General features: G+C 46.3%; 1 pseudogene; it reads left to right on the top strand.

Annotated features, from left to right (window-relative positions):
• Nucleotides 1-7964: 7964 nt before the first annotated feature.
• Nucleotides 7965-9609, top strand: LOC129529480 (protein FRG2-like-2; annotated as a pseudogene).
• The last annotated feature ends 6899 nt before the right edge of the window (nt 9610-16508 follow it).

Here is a 16508-nt window from a genome sequence, read left to right on the forward strand (position 1 = left end):
TGTTTTTCTCATTTGTGTCATGTACAATTTCTTTCATCAGTGTTTTGTAGTTTTGCTTGTATGGATCGTTCATCTCTTTGACTAATTGTATTACTAAGTATTTTACCTTTTTTGTAGCTATTGTAGAAGGAAGTGACTTTTTAATTCAGTTCTCAGCTTGATCATCATTAGTATATAAAAATGCTACCAATTTTTGTACATTGATTTTTGCATCCTGAAACATTATTAAATTTATTTATCAAATCTAAGAGTTTTTTTGGTGGTCTTTAGAATTTTTGTATATATGATATTATATAATCATCAAAGAGGGACAATTTGACTTTCTAATTACAACCACATAGTTGCTCCCACCAAGACCAATAGACAGAGTCTCTGGGGAGGTCACAGGTGATGGTATTTCTTTAAGCTGACTATGTGATTATGGCTGGAAGCATGGGCCAGTGGCGCCATCTTGGCCCATGGCAACCTCCACCACCCTGGTTCGAGTGATTCTGCAGTCTCAGCCACCCGAGTAGCTAGGATTATAGGCACCAGCCACAACACCTGGCTAATTTTTGTATGTTTTAGTAGAGACATGATTTGGCCATGTTACCCAGGCTAGTCTTGAACATCTGACCTCAGGTGATCTGCCCACTTCAGCCTCCCAAAGTGATGGGATTACAGGCGTCAGTCACCGTGCCTGACTCTCAAGTTTCAATGTGCCTATGAATTATTTCTGATTCCAGGCTCTCTCTTAGTGATGTGATTCTGCAGGTTTGGAAGGGGTCCATGAATTGGCTTCTTTAAAAAGCCTCCTCTTAATGCTGATGTTTCTTCCACTACATCCAATATAGTAGCACTTAGCTAGAGAAAGTAGGCACAGCACAGAGCTCCTGACACCCAACACTGTTACCGCAACACAAATACTTTTGGTCCAAAGTGGAAGCCACAAATCACCATTTTCAAACATGTCATTTTCTGCCGGCTCTTTACAGTTTAGAAAGCCTAGAGAAGGCAACAATGTTTGAGTAAGTCTGCATTTGGAAAACACTTACACATGAGTTAATACAATGTTTACTGAGCACATACTATGTGTTCAGAAGTCTGTTACGAGCAATGTTCAGGAAACCTTACATGATGTGAGTTAATCCTCATAGCACCCTGGGGGTTGGGTGCTAAGTTTTCTGTAATTTTCAGGATTTAAATGAAGGGCCTAGCATTTCTATTTTTTCTTCCATTTTAAAAATTATTTACCTGGAAAATAAAATGTGCAGAATAAATGCTATATCGACAGACGAGAAGGACAGAGAAAAAAGGGTGAACTGTTCAGAGAGATGTTTTATATTTATATTTACCTTTTTGTGCCTTGTGGAGCAGCTACTGAATTTGCAGGAATGGAAAACAAGTTGCTAGGTGGGGTGTCTCTAGAAGCACTGGCTTCAATGGAAAAGAAATTATAACTCCCAAATATAGAATTATTTGCTTTCATTTATCTGCTTTTCCATTTTAGGAAATTGTGGGCACCAGCTCAGGAGAGGCAGCAGGAACCCCTGCCCGAATCTCTGGCCTCCTTTAATCAGTTCTGTGAGAGAAGATTCTAGGGTGATGCCAGACCTGGATGAGGCCATAGAAGAGGATGGATCTGGGCAGGGCTGGAACAGAAAGCGGACCCCATGTTTCTGATGTTCATGCTGGTGGAGTATTTCCAGTTCTGTCTTTCCTAAGCCTGCCCAACAGAGACTTAACTCTTAGAGCTTGCATAATTTTAATCTGTTTTAGCCACTTCCCTGTCAATTTTTATAACACATGATAACAAGAAACTTAAGCAAAACTCTTAGGGTTTTTTAGGACAATTATATGAGAAGCTAAAAACTTACTTTTACCAAGATGAAAGAAATAGAAATAATCACAACAATAACAATAATTCTTCTGTCCATTAATAGCCCTTCAGATGGTGACATCAGAACCCAAGGGACAGCATAAGGGAAGTGGGGCAAACGCAGCCAAGGCCCTCTGTGCAGCTCCCTTCTCCCTTCTGACTACAGGATGCTGAATTCAGGCATTAATCCATTTCCCTTCTGACCACAGGATGCTGAATTCAGCCATTAATCCATCTCCCTTCCGACTACAGGATGCTGAATTCAGGCATTAATCCGTTTCCCTTCTGACCACAGGATGCTGAATTCAGCTATTAATCCGTTTGCTCTAGATGAAAAGTTCCTGGACAATAGAAACCATGAATTCTTCATCTGTTTTTCTGATGGTCATGTGATGTAGTTTAGATGTCCCCTCCAAATCTCATATTGAATTTTAATCCCCAATGTGGCAGGTGGGGCCTGGGGAGGAGGTGGTTGAATCACCGGGTGAGTCCCTCATGGCTCTGTGCCATCCTTGTGATAGTGAGTACTCGTGAGATCTGGTTGTTTAGAAGTGTGGCCCATCCCTTCCTCATCTTTCTTGTTTCTGCTTCTACCATGTGAGATGCCTGCTTCTCTTTCACCATGATTGTAAGCTTCCCCAGGCCTTCCCAGAAGCAGATGCTGGTGCTATGCTTCCTGTACAGCCTTCAGAACCATGAGCCAGTCAAACTCTTTTCTTATAAATTACCCAGTCTCAGGTTTTTTAAATAGCAATGCAAGAATAGCTTAATACATCATGAAAAGAAAGCAATTGATATATTTACCAGTTTGAGTATTTACCAGTTTGATCTCCAGACCTCTGCCTTGCTTCAACTCAAAGAACAGGAAGGGAGCAACCCCCATCTACTGCTCCTGATCGTGGGAGAATCTTCAGTTCATCTTAAAACATTTCAGTCAAAAGCCCCGTGTTTTATGTAGAAGAAGGAGGGTGTCTGAAAGAATGGGTCTCTTTATTTATTTTTATTTCTGAGACAGGGTCTCTTTCCCTGTCATTCTGGCTGGGGTGCAGTGGCTTACTGCAGCTTTGACATTCTGTGCTCCAGCGATTCTCCCACCTCAGACTCCCAAGTAGCTGGGACCACACATGCACACTACCACAACCAGATAATATTTGTATTTTTGCCAGAGATGAGGTTTTGTTATGTTGAGCAGGCTGGTCTTGAACTCCTGAGCTCAAGTGATCCTCCAGCCTCTGCCTTTCAAAGTGCTGGAATTACAGGTGTGAGCCACCACACCGGGCAGATGGGTCTTAACTGATTTTAATCAGGGTACCTAAGCAAGGAAGACATGCCCTTAATTTTTTTCCTAATACAATATTTGACAGTTATATAACTATGATTTTTTATTCCTGTGATTCATAAGGGTATGATAGTAAAAGGCCTTGAAAGCCTGTAGGAAAAAAGTGCTATATTGCACTTGAAACCACCTTTTACTCTGAAAGCAAGTGCCATCCAGGTACATCTGTTGAGAAGATATTTTCTCCTGTTGCATTTTAGCCAAACAGCTGAGTGTATCTTGAAGTTGTTTTTTGATTTTTAACAGGACAAGTGTGTTTTCTAAGACCCCAAACTCAGGAGTGGCCATGGGGCAAATCACAGCTGCACACATAGAATGCATGAGCAGTAAATGCATTTCTCACCCTGAACCAGGGATTTTTCCCCGTGGGTGCACATGAGAATCATCAGGGAGGCTTTAAAATTACCTAAACTCAAAAGGCAATAGATAAATGAATTCAGAATCCCTGCAGTGGGACCTGAGCCACAGTGCCGTTTAAAGCTCTCTGGGTGACTATGGGGTACAACCAAGCCCCCAAACTGCTGCTTTAAGTCAGCCTCTTCCAGTGAACTAGTGGCAAGTGGTTTCCTGAAATGAATGGTTTAATAAGCCTCTTCCAGTGAACTAGTGGCAAATGGGTTCCTGAAATAAATGGAAAGATTTGCTCCTGGGTTGTGGTCTTCTGATCTTACCTGCATTACCTACTTTTCCTTGCCGAACTGACCTCTGCTACACATTTTATTCCTGATTCAATCCAGTTCTACTCATACCAAATGCATACTACGCACTAGGTGCCCTTGCATTGCTGAACTTCACTGTGGGGAGAGGACTTTGCTGAATAATAATTGCATCCAAAAAAAACTCAAAACACTGGACTCGAATGATCCTCCTGCCTTGGCCTCCCAAAGAGCTGGGAGTGTAGGCATGAGCCACCGTGCTTGGCCTATACCCTAAAAAATTAAAACTATCTTGCTTACTAAATTGATGTAAACATGGGAAGACCTAGAAGGTCACCGAAGTGTTAGGACATAAGTAAATACCTTGGAATATTAATATCCATCTGATGATGCTCTGAGCAAACATGTCCCACTTTAAAACAATACAAAACAGTGCTATTCTTCTGAGATATGATGTTAAAATTTTGTGCAAATAGGTAATATTTAAATTTTTATATATGAATAACTTTCATGCAGAAAGATGTGTACAAAGAAATCATGTAAGGTTCAATGAATTATTACAAAGTGAACACACGTGTGTAACCTAGAAATAGAACCAGCTTCACTAATGCCCTGGCAACCACTTTCTCTCTTTTTGCTCCCCCAAAGTCACTAAGATCTTAAAAGCTAACATTGTATATCAACTTTGTATTATTATACATGTTTTATTGCAGAAAATTTAAAACATACACAAAATAAAAGAAACAGTACAATAGGCCTGTTACCCAGGCTCAACAACAACTAATAACATGCCAATTTTATGTTATCTATACTTCAACTCATTTCCCACACAGATTTTATTATTTATTATTATTTTTTCTGATATAAAATGTGTGCTCATTGAAGGTAAAATCTTGGCTGAGCACAATGGCTTAAGCCTGTGTAATCCCATCACTTTGTAATGACAAGGCAGGAGGATCATTTGAGGTCAGGAGTTTGAGAGCACCCTGGGCAGCATAGTGAGACCACATCTTTATTAATTTTTTTAAAATTAATCAGGCACGGTGGTGCACGACTGTAGTTCCAGCTACTTGGGATGTTGACATAGCAGAATCCCTTGATTCTAGGAGTTTGAGGCTACAGTGAGTTGTGATTGTGCCACCTCACATCAGCCTGGGTGACAGAGTGAGACTCTGTCTGAAAAAAAAAATAAAAGTTCAACCTTAACTAGCTTTTTACACATAAACACACCCATATAAACAATCCCTCTTTTAACAATAGAAGTACCAAATTAAAAATCATTAATGTGAACCCATTTTTAACTCAGACTTTATCTTTTAATAAGTTCCTTTTTATTTTTTTTGGAGTAAGATGTGCACTCATTGAAAGGTCTAATCTTGGCTGGGCACAGTGGCTCACATTCGTAACCTCATCACTTTGGAAGCCAGAGCTCAGGAGTTTGAGACCAGCCTAGGCAACACAAGAAGACCTCACTGGGGCAAGATAGTGAGACCTCATCTCTCCAACAATTTTTTAAAAGTTAGTTGGGCATAGTGGTGCACACTTGTAGTCACAGCAATTTGGGAGGCAGACTTGGGAGGATCACTGGAGTCTGGGAGGTCAAGGCTGCAGTGAGCTGTGATTGCACCACTGCACTCCATCCAGAGGGACAGAGTGAGGCTCTGTCAAAAAAAGGTACAATTTTAACTGTACGTGTTTGACACATGAACACATCCATATAAACAATCCCTCTCTTAAAAATAAAAGTACCCAATTTAACAGTTAATAATATTCATGGGAATTACCTAGAAATTTTTTGTTTGTTTTGGTTTGGATTTTTATTGAAAGGAGACACCTAGAAATGTTATTTAAAATCTAGATTTTGATAAAAATAAGCCTGAGTTTTTTCTTTTTTTGAGACGGAGTTTTGCTCTGTCACCCAACTGGAGTGTAGTGTTATGATCTCGGCTCACTAAAACCTCTGCCTCCCAGGTTCAAGCAATCCTCCTGCCTCCCAACTAGCTGGGATTACAGGCGTGAGCCACCACATTTAGTTAATTTTTTTTTTTTGTATTTTTAGTATAGATGGGGTTTCCTTATATTGGCTAGGCTAGCCTTGAACTCCTGACCTAAGGTGATCCACCCACCTTGGCCTCGCAAAGTGCTGGGATTACAGGCATGAGCCACCGTGCCCAAACAGGCCTGAGTTTTGCCTGAGAATTTCTCTTTCTAAGAAAGTACATCATATGGCAATTACAAGGTCTCTTTTATCTAAAATATATAGAATTTAATAAATAAAAATTTAAAAAATTTACCTGAGATTAAAGGACAAATCAAAACACATATGTAATATGTTGTCTGTAGGAGTATATTTTAATGGTGACATAAATTATTAATAATCACTAAATGTTATAATAATTTATTAACTAAAATGAACGAAATTCCTAATATGATATCTATGAAAATACTTTCTTAGAGTAAAATATTCTCATATCTTGAGAGGGCACTGGTTAAAAACAGCAAAGATGTGGAAGTCGATGTCTTATCAAGTACTTACCATCAAGTAAGTAGCAGACCCCTCTTCACACCTTTTACAGAGTTATCCAAAAAGAAGTCATTTACACAAGAGCAGACAATTTTCCTAGCTTTCTATTGAGTTTATATGTTAATATTGTTAAAAAATTTAACTCAATTTTCTTATGAAATTACTTGACCAAATTTTATATGTTATATCATATCAAAATTTATTTAGATGTCAAATAAATTTTATAATATAATATTATAATATATAACAATATCATATTATGATAAGTTCCATTTACATTCAGACAATTTCACTAGGCAGTGTCTGTCTACCACTAATTCTTTTTTGGTTCCACTATTTGCACAGGCAGCACAGCTGGGAAAACACAGACTCACCCAACACAGTCTCTTCCCCGTGGCTTTCTCCTCCTCAAGGAATCAGTTCATCAGTCAATCAAGTCATTTGGGACTGGAGGCTGAGTACTCCCTAACATAGAAAGTCTCATTCCTGCATGCTTTCCTCAGCAGAGGGGGAGAGAAGAAGGTCCTTTTAGGGGACACTTGCTTGGACATAGACTAGGTTAGCTGGAGGGCTCTGACCAGCAGAGATAGACTCCGCCGCAGTAGGAAGGGATGAGGCAGCTATTCTGAACATGGAGCTCCACCACACCTTGTCCCGTCTCACTGAGGCAATTTTGAGAGGCTGCCCCAGAATATGGTGGATGTTGAGAAATAATGTGGGCTTTGACGGGATTCAGGTGGTGTCTGCGGTGTGAAGACAGGAGCTGAATGTTCAGAATCAAGGCTGTTTTTCTTGTGATCAGTTGGGTTACCTGTTTGAGACCAAGTCCATTTTTACTAGGGAGGCTGAATAAATTCCACAGAACACAATGGCGCTCCCAGGATAACTGAGGAAGGAGGAAAGTTTTTCCACCTAGACTTTCTGCTACCTCAGGGATCAGGGGCTGATTAGGTTAGCACTGGCTCAACCTAATCAATTTAATTTTATTGCATTTGATCTAATTATCTTCCCCATTTTTAAGGTAGGAAGGGCCATTTCATTTGGTATTTATTTTTTCTCTGCATTTTTATTTCATCATATATGTGTGGATCTAATACAATCAACCATAATTTGACATTTGCTGTTTCCAAGCATTTAAGAAATTATAATATCTATGCATAAAATGTTAACACCATGTATAATAAATTTTCTTTCTGTGCAAAATATGTAACATATGTCAATATAGGCATGTTTAATTGTGCATCTTGAAAGGTGAACAGGATCATAAATACTTCCAGGTAGGAACTGGGACAGAAATCGGATGAAATGATTCCCTGATCTTCTGGTACCTGTGCTCCCAGTTCTTTGTTTTCTTGACATTATGACAAGATCCTGAAAATGTCTCCCCTTAACTGTTTCTAGGTCCGCAGTAGAACTACAGCAAGAAACTTCTGATTGAGGCTCTAAGAAGCGGCAGGAATGAGAAAACTCTTCAGCCAATAAGAGTAAGCCACACCCAGCCGAGGGACGTATAAAAGGCAGGTCTAGCAGAATAACCCACACTCTGCCTTTGGACGTGTGAGAGAGTGCACCTTTCACTTGAGCTTCAACATGGGAAAGGGAAATGAAGACCCCGATCTCCACTGCTCCTCCATCCAGAGCTCCACTGACCAGCCCCCTTTCCAACTGATCTCCTTTTCAGAAAAGGGCTCAGATGAGAAGAAACCATTCAAAGGAAAAGGCAAGACCACCTTCTCCCATTCCAGTGAGAAGCACACGCAAAGGCAAGGTAAGGCCTTGGGCTGCTCCTATGGAGGCTGGAAGGAGGGTTGGAATCAGGGATACTGAGCTATGTGTCTTTAGCAGGGCTTTATTTTGAGATTAGGGGATGTGAAATGGCTTAGTGCCCTCAGGGGACTTTGAGAAATGTGTTCACTCGTGACACTGGCAGAAGAGCTTCACATGTAAGACTGATTCGCAAAATTGCATCAGAGATAGACTATGGGACTCTGCCTAGGGAGAGGTGAGTCATCTAAACTTTCTTTTGCAGCAGGATCGGAGCCCAATCCAAATAAGGAGAATTCTGAGGAAACCAAGCTCAAGGCCGGGAACAGCACTGCTGGATCAGGTAAGATTTGACTCTTTCAAGGTGAGAAGGGACAGGGCAGCAACACAGGCTCCCCTGGCAAGGAAACTGGGAGCTCCTTCGCAGCCAGGGCCGTACAGATCCTGGACACTGGAGAACAGAAGAGAGCTGGGGTTTGGTGGTAACCTCAGCTCCTGTGTGTCCAGGATGGACTAGGAATTTCAGGGTGTTCAGTTTGAGGCACTCTCTCAAACTCTCATTGTGTTCACAGAACCAGAGTCCAGCTCATATCGGGAAAACTGCAGGAAAAGAAAAATCAGTTCCAAGGATAGCTGCCAAGACACAGCAGGTAGAATCTTGGTGTTTGTTGTTGTTGCTGGTGGTGGTGGTTTTTTGTTTTTGGTTTGCCCCAAAAGGCAAATAATCAGGAAACTTATATGAGGCTTGGGCAGAAAGGGAGTTATTTATTGACAAGTAAATTTTTGAGATCCTAGCACTCTGAGAATATCTGGGGACTCACAAGGGGTTCAGCTTCACTTCATTCCAGTGCTGAGACGGTCAGGAAGGAGTGGGAGAGACAAATGGGGTTCACCTGTGTGCACAGGGGGTTCTGGAAATGAGGGTCTGTGGGGAAAGCTCTCACATGCTTTCTTTGCAGGGAACTGTCCAGAAGAGGAGTGCAGCTTGACGTTGAATAAAAAATCAACAGCCTCCACTGCTGTGCACCACAGTGAAATCCAGACCTGTGATGCCCACCATAGGGGAAGTTCCAGGGATTGCACTGGGCGCAGCAAGCGGCATAGGTCTCGGGCCCTAGGAGACCAAACACCGTCACTTTGAAAAAGCTTGGTGACCTCTGTGCGAGCTATGTCGGAGGCTGTTTATCAAGACCTAGCCCAGGTGTGGGCACAGCAGATCCATTCTCCACTGACCTGTGAGCAGCTGACACTGCTCACTAGGCTCCGGGGGCCTCTGTGTGCCCAGGTGCAGACCTTGTATTCCATGGCCACCCAGGCAGCTTATGTCTTCCCTGCTGAGAGCTGGCTTGTCCCAGCCACACTGCCTGGTCCTGGGGATTCAGCCCTGGATAGAGAAGCCCATCCCTTCCCTGGGCAGGAGATAACTGAGCCTGTCAGTGGATCAGATGAGGCTAAGCTGGGAGCACCGTGACCCTATTCAGCAGAGATGCAGCTCTGGGAATGAGAACAAGGACCTGCTTCTTCTCAGATTCTTCCAGATGACCAACAGTGACAATTTTAGATGCACTGTGTTAATAAATGACAGAACCTGAAGAAGTCATAGGAAAGAAACTTGCGCGGTATACTCAGAATGGTGAGCCCTGAATTTTGCAGACCGCTAAGGCTATAGACAAATTTTATATTTCATGTTAGATATTTGATACCTTTTGGAAGTCTGATGACAGTCGTGCATTTCTATATAATCAGAAAAGTATTAGATTGTAATCGTGAATTTGCATATTTTAGATTGTAGAAAAGTAAATATAAAATTATATGCTCTATTTTTTTTTTTTGAGACAGTCTTGCTATGTCACTCAGGCTGGAGTGCAGTGGCACAATCTTAGCTCACTGCAACCTCTGCTTCCTGGGTTCAAACAATTCTCATGCCTCAGCCTCCCAAGTAGCTGGGACTACAGGCATGTACTGCCATGCCTGGCTGATTTTTTTCTTGTATTGTTAGTAGAGTTTTGTCACATTGGCAAGGTTGGCCTCGGACTCAAGTGATCCACCAGCCTCCGCCTCCCAAAGTGCTGGGGTTACAGGCATGAGCCGCTTTACCAAGAAATTGCTTCTCTTTTAATTCGGAAAAGGTTGTAGGCTCTCACTCTTCCAGCCTGAACACATGGAGTACTAATATCCACAAACCATTAATAGCACTCCCTGTGGGAAAATGTCTATACATTTTTACAGTTTGCATAGTAAAATTACTATGCAAGCTGTTTACTTTTAATATTTCTACATAAAATTTAAGTCAAGATATACTAAATGGTAAATGATTGTACTTATTTATTCATCTGTCTCATGTTTTATTTTATTTTAAACATCCTGAATTTATATTTTATTGTATTTCATACATTTCACTTGATTGCACTGTATTGCAGGATATGGAGATTTCATCACATACTACAGTACAGTGTATTTTGTTATATTTGACATATATTCTACTTGTATTTTGTACTGAGATCATACAATCTTTCATTATCTAAGTGTATTAATGACTTGTTTGATTGCTTTATAATTTCCATTTTATGTAATAATGAAATAAACATTAACATTGTTTGGAATTTTAAATTTCTTGCATCTGGAATTTGTATTTAATAAAGATGTGAAAAAGAGAACGTCTTAACTTCACTTCTGCATCATCTTGACCTCCCCACAGTCCACAGCTCTTGTCATAGTCTGGGAATAGTGTTCTATCACTACAGGAAATGGGGCCAATTTAATGGTAATACACAGATATAAATTGGAGATATAGAGATTTTATTCTCGACCACTGCAGTATAAAAGAATCACAGTAACGCGAGTCACACAATTTTTGGGTTGACACTGCTTATGAGTTATGCTTACACTATGCTGTAGAATAACACTGAAATAAATTTATGTCTATTAAACAAACGCACACACACATAAATAACATGTCTAAATAACAGTATACATATCTTAATAAAAATGAACTTTTTTGCTAAAAATGTTAACACACAGATACACACAATGGGATCATATAATGTTGAAAAATAGAGATGGGGAGAGGAACAGAAATAGAGAGAAAGGGAGGAATGGAGCGAGAAAAGGACAGATGGACAGAGGGACATTGGAAAGGAGAAAGTGGGGAGAGGGGGAGGAAGGGAGGTAGAGAGTGGGGAGGGAGGAAGGGAAGGACAGAGAGAGAAGGGGGCAAGAGACAGAGAGAGGAAGGCAGAGAGAAAAGCGGTCTTCTGCCTCCAGGACCAGCAGGACCTCGCACTCCGGGAAAATGTTGGGTGCCCAGTGCAGGCTAAGTGCTCGGCCCACAGCCACGTCTGCCTGTGGGGCGCTCACGGGCCCTCTGGATCGCCAGCCTGGGTCACTTCATCCCGCAGTGATTCAGATGAATTCCGCCTCCCAAGGAATGAGCGAATTACCCAGAGAGCAGTGAGCCGAGATTCGGGTGATTGTCAGTTTTTCATCCACATGGTTCACAGATGAGATAGCCCCAGGTTGAGCCTGCAACAGAGCGCGAGGCGGATAGTCCGGTCTACACAGGAGTCACATTCAGGCCCACTCCTTTGCCCTCTGCAAGGGGGCCTGTTGTTCACGTGTCTCCGGCCCCCAAAAGCATGACCATGTTGACTATTTGCTTCCCGAACTCTGTGGGGGCCCAGAAACCTCCAGCAAAGTGTGGAAAAGCAGCATCCTGTCTTCGCTCTCCTTTCCAGTTTCCAAACAGGTCACAGTGGAGACTTCCCTTGTTGCAGGAAACAGGAATCCGTGGTCAGGCCGTGATGCACGGGACGTTTTTCTCTGTAGTTTCGCTCTTGTTTTCTACATGAAAATGAACGAGATCCACACCCCTGCGTGTGTGAGACTATCACGGCAACGGCGACACCCACAGGCATTGCCGCCTTCACGGAGAGGGCCTGGAAAACTCAAGACTGTCATGGAAGTTCAGTTCCACACTCCACCCTTCGGGGTGGTTTCTGCCTGAAAACTGTGGGAGTCAAGAGAGCGGCTTCAGTTTCCATAGAATTACTGGAGAACCCAGAGAGCCAGCCCCCGAAGCCCCTTTTTCCCCTCCAATCTGGTCCTACACCCACCCACCCCACAAGGCCCTGGTCCCTGTGGTTTTCGGCTTTGGAGGGCGGGCTACCCCGGGACCTTGGGTCCTGAGCACATGCATGTTCATAACGGGGTGGAGGTGGTAGGTTTTTCTAAGGGCCTCCGAGCTGGACCTGCCTGTAGCGCAGAGGCCGGCTGAGGTGCACGGGAGCCCACCGGCCTCTCTCTGCCCGTGTCCATCCGTGAAATTCCGACCGGGGCTCCCGGCGATGGCTCTCCCGACACCTTCGGACAGCACCCTCCCCGCGGAACCCCGAGGACGAGGACGGCGAAGGAGACTCGTTTGGACCCCGATCCAAAGTGAGGCCCTGCAAGCCTGCTTTGAGCGGAACCCGTACCCGGGCATCGCCACCAGAGAAAGGCAGGCCCAGGCCATCGGCATTCCGGAGCCCAGGGTCCAGATTTGGTTTCAGAATGAGAGGTCACGCCAGCTGAGGCAGCACCGGCGGGAATCTCAGCCCTGGCCTGGGAGACGCGGCCCGCAAGAAGGCAGGCGAAAGTGGACCGCTGCCACCCGATCCCAGACCGCCCTGCTCCTCCGAGCCTTTGAGGAGGATCGCTTTCCGGGCATCGCAACCAGGGAAGAACTGGCCAGAGAGACGGGCCTCCCTGAGTCCAGGATTCACATTTGGTTTCAGAATCGAAGGGCCAGGCACCCGGGACAGGGAGGCAGGCCACCCGCGCACGTAGGCGGTTTTTGCAACTCGACCCCCGGCAGGTGTCAGCCTGCTCCCTCCTCTATCGAGTTCACCCACACTGGGGTGTGGGGAACGGCGCTTCCCGCACCCCACATGCCCTGCGCGCCTGGGGCTCTCCCACAGGAGGCTTTTGTGAGCCAGGGAGCAAGGGCCGTACCCCTGCTCCAGCCCAGCCAGGACGCGCAGGCAGAAGGACTCTCCCAACCTGCCCCGGCACGCTAGGATTTGTGTTCCCTGCCCTGGCTCCTCCGGAAGTGGGACTGTCCCACCCTCAGACTCTTCGGAGGCCTCCGCACCCCAACAAATGCAAAGAGGACCAGGACCCGCAGCGCGACGGCCTGCTGGGCGCGTGCTTAGTGGGACAGCTTGGGTCCCCTCAAGCTGAGTCACAGGGGCAAGGTGTGCTTGCGCCACCCATGTCCCACCAGAGTCCGCGGTGGGGCTGGAGCCCCAGGTCGCCAGGGCGGCGTGGGAACCCGAAGACGGGGCACCTCCACTTCCGAAGCTCGCGACCCCAGAGGCCTCCGCGTCAAGCACAGATGCCAGCCATCAAGGCGCCTCCGAACCGTTCCAGGAGCCGGGGCGCTCGTCTGCACTCACCTCCAGCCTGTTAGATGAGCTCCTGTCAACCCCAGAGTTTCATCAAAAGACACAAATTTTCCTAGATCCGGTGTCACTGGGGGAGCTGAAGGAGGTGGAAGAGCCCGCTCCGCTGAACCACTCCTCAGCCAGGAAGAACACCGGGCTCTGCTGGAGGAGCTTTAGGACGTGGGGTTGGGGCGGGGCAGGGGCAGGGCGGCGGCCTCTCTTTCGTGGTGAACCTCTGGCTCGGTATGGAGAGGCGTGTCTTCCCTTCCAGCTGAGCTGTCTAGGATCCCTGAGTTCCAGGTCTGGCGAGTGACTCCACACAGATGAGGGCTGTCATTCTTTCCTGAGAATCCCGGGGATCCCAGGGCCCCTCCAGGTACCGGGAGGTGGACTGTCTACAGCTCATGCGTGGGTTTGCAGGCCGCAGCCTAGGTTTTCTAAGCAGCCCAGGCGGAGCTCTCATCCCTTTTCCCCGCGCTTTCTTCAGTCGGGTTGGCGGAGACCTCAGTCCGCGAAACACTGGGTTGGGGCAGAAGCCAGGCCAGTTCTCTTTTCTGCGGCTCGATTCCTCTGCCTCTTCGCTCACTATCACTTGCCAACCCGTGTCCTGCCAGCCTCCTCGCCAGCACCATGGAGCGCCTTGTAACTAAATAAAGACCCGAGACCCCTTGTAAACCGGGGTGCTGCCCTTTCCAGGCAAGAGGCAAGGCAGGCAGAGATGAGGACAGGAACGGAGACAGAGTGGGACGGAAGGATGGAGCTAGGAAAGGATGGATGGACTGAGGGACCCTGGAAGGGAGAGAAGGAGGGAGGGAGAAAGGGAGGAAAAAACCAGGGGAGGGAGGGAAGAACAGAGGGAAGGATGGACCGAGGGACAAAAGGAGCAAGAAACAGATAAAGGAAGGCAGAGAGAAAAACGGTCTTCTGAGTCCAGAACCAACAGGAGCCAGCACTCCGGGAAAATGTTGGGTGCCCAGTGCGGGCTAAGTGCTGGGCCCACAGCCCCTTTGGCCAGCGGGGCGCTCAGCGGCCCTCCGGATCGCCAGCCTGGGTTACTTCATCCCGGAGCGATTCAGACCAATTCCGTTTCCGAAGGAATGAGTGAATTCCCCAGAGAGCAATGAGCCCAGACTCAGGTGGTTGTCTGTTTTTCATCCACATGGTTCACAGATGACATGTCCCCACCTTGAGCCCTGCAACAGAGCGCGAGGCAGATAGTCCCATCCACACAGGAGTCACGCTCAGGCCAAGTAAAGCGTTATTCTGGATTCCACGTTTCTTTGCTCTCTGCAAAGGTGCCTGTTACTCAAGACTCTGCCGCCCCCCGAAAGCGTGACCATGTTGACTGTTTCCCGAGCACTGTGGGGACCCAGAAACTTCCAGGAACGCGTTGAAGACCAGCATCGTGTCGGTGCTCTCCTTTCCAGTTTTCAAACAGGCTATATGGGAGACTCCCCATTTTGCAGAAAACAGGAATCCATCCTCAAGCCTTGATGCACCGGAAGTTTCTTTTCTCTGTGCTTTCGCTCTCGTTGTCTACATGAAAATGAACGAGATCCACACACCTGCATGTGTGAGACTATCACGGCAACTGTGACACCCACGCACTGGCAATAGAGTCGGCAGCCTGATCCCGTGACAAAGGTACTGACGGACATCCAGACACACCCTGCCACAATCACTAGCAAACCCACTCCCAAACACACAGACACACACGGGCGCACGCACGGGAACACAAGCATACACGCAGACACACAAAGACACAGACAGCTTGAAGAAGAGCAAGGGACAGAGGGATGGAGAGATAGAAACGGAAGGAGAGAGAGAAACAGCGATCGAGAGAGAGACAGAGAGGGACCGGGGAAATTGCGAGAGAGAGAGAGAGAGAGAGAAGGAGGGAGAGAGAGAGCGGGCAAGGTGGATAGGGAAGTAGAGAAAGGGAGAGGGTGAGGGAGCTAGAGAGGGATAGCAACAGAGCCTTGGAGAGGGAGGCTCTGCTCTGGTATACAGGGGACCCTTTGGCCAGGGTAGGGTGGAGGGTGCCTGGGCCGGGCTGGAACAGGGGGGCAAGGCCGCCCAAGCGGGAAAACCAACGGAGCCCTGAAACGTGTTTTTACTTGGATTGGCTGGTGGCTTTGGGGGTGCGTTTCCTAGCGTCATTCCTTTGTTGGCTTCTCCCTGTCCTCTTGGTGCCATGGGCCTGAAAGTTGTCGAGTGAGCCTGTCCCTGTGGCGGGAGCAGTGGCGCCGAGCATGCCCACGGGCCGCCGCTTGGGTTTCTCTCGTGTTCAGGGTGGTATGGCTGTAGACAATGGCAGTGGACAAGAGCCCGGTCCAGCTATGTGCGCCTGATTCAAGGCGTCATAACCAACCCGGGGCCATGAGGTTGGGATCAGGCACCCTGGAGCCGCTTGCCCGTGGCCTGGCTGCTCTCCCCCTCTCAGCCCAAACACCACCAGTCGCTGCGCTGCGCTTTCCGCCGGCCTCCCAGAGCGTCCCGCCATCGCCGGCGGCCAGGCCTCACGCAGGACCAATGTGGCGCCGCCCTGCTGTTGCTGGGGGGCGCCGGAGGCCTCCGTCCCTTGCCCAGGCTTCCGGCTCTTGGGGCTGCCTCCCTTCCGCCCACGCTCCAGGGCTTCCCCTGCTCCCGAGGTCCGAGCTTCCACCACATCAGCCAGCTCAGGACAGGTATGCTCATCCCTTCACTTTTTAACTTTTTGTTGTTTCTATTTATATTTTATTGTGCTATGTCTTGAAATGTTGTAGTTATTACTTTTGATTGGATATTATTTAGTATTCCTACTTTGAATAAGAGTAGTTTGCACACCCCACAGCTATATGTTATAATATTCTGTTTTGTTTTGTATCCTATTAGCAGTGAGGAATTTTTTTACCTTTAGGTGATCATTTATTGCTCATTAATGTCCTTTTCTTCCTGATTGAGGTACTCT

The sequence above is a fragment of the Gorilla gorilla genome, chromosome 23 (genome assembly GCF_029281585.2).
Source record: "Gorilla gorilla gorilla isolate KB3781 chromosome 23, NHGRI_mGorGor1-v2.1_pri, whole genome shotgun sequence".
NCBI lineage: Eukaryota > Metazoa > Chordata > Mammalia > Primates > Hominidae > Gorilla > Gorilla gorilla.